The following is an 864-nucleotide window of genomic DNA, read 5'->3' as shown; positions in this document are numbered from 1 at the left end:
CATTGTAAGCGTAAAGTCACAGCAGAACTTTCCATCGGATTTATACACAAATTGATTTTAAAATGGCATGCGCTTCAGAGTGTGAGTATACTGGGGAAAATTAGGATGTATGTAAAGATGTTCAGTCGCGGACACAGTTCTCGTGAAACATGTTTCGAATTTGCTCTCGAACAGCCAAAGAATTTGGCCCTTGTTGGTTAGAAGTGCTTTCGTCCGTGACTGTACATCGCTGCTTTCAGTTTATGAGTGAAAAGCGTGTATACGTCTGTGTGTGTGAACTTATGAGCGACCTTCTCTGTACATATATGTAGCTATGAAGGGGGTAGCAGGAAGGGAAATGACTATGATGAGTGAAAAGAGCGGAAACGAAACAGTGACGAAATAGTATTTTGTCGGTATATCTAATGCCATTTCGCATACGCTAAACCACAGAAGTGTCCTAGTGTTAAAGAAATGACCGGGAATCGCGGTCATGTTGAATAGTAAGAATGAAAGAGTAACATAGAGAAAGAGATTATACACCCGGTTTTTCCAAAGTAAGAAAAAGCATATTGGTGATGCTATATCATTAGCAGTTTAAATCTATTTCTTTATATCAAGCAATGTTATATTTTGGGATATGTTATGTATAGATGTGAAAGTTACAGTTTAAATAGCCTGTTTCCTTATTCTCTTTCGTATTTTTGTTATGATAGCAATGGCATTAATATATTTGATGATGAGATATAATGAATCAATAATAATTAAGATGAAAAGTGTATAGTTCCTTTCAAGGCTAATTATCACAGTATACCTTAGAAAACAAGGTAGAAAAATATGAAGTTATCAAGTATTTCACTCAAAGAAATGTAGGCCTATGTTCTA

The sequence above is a fragment of the Penaeus monodon genome, chromosome 29 (assembly GCF_015228065.2).
Source record: "Penaeus monodon isolate SGIC_2016 chromosome 29, NSTDA_Pmon_1, whole genome shotgun sequence".
Classification (NCBI taxonomy): domain Eukaryota; kingdom Metazoa; phylum Arthropoda; class Malacostraca; order Decapoda; family Penaeidae; genus Penaeus; species Penaeus monodon.
The sequence above is the reverse complement of the archived record's forward strand: the minus strand, read 5'-3'. Positions refer to the sequence as shown.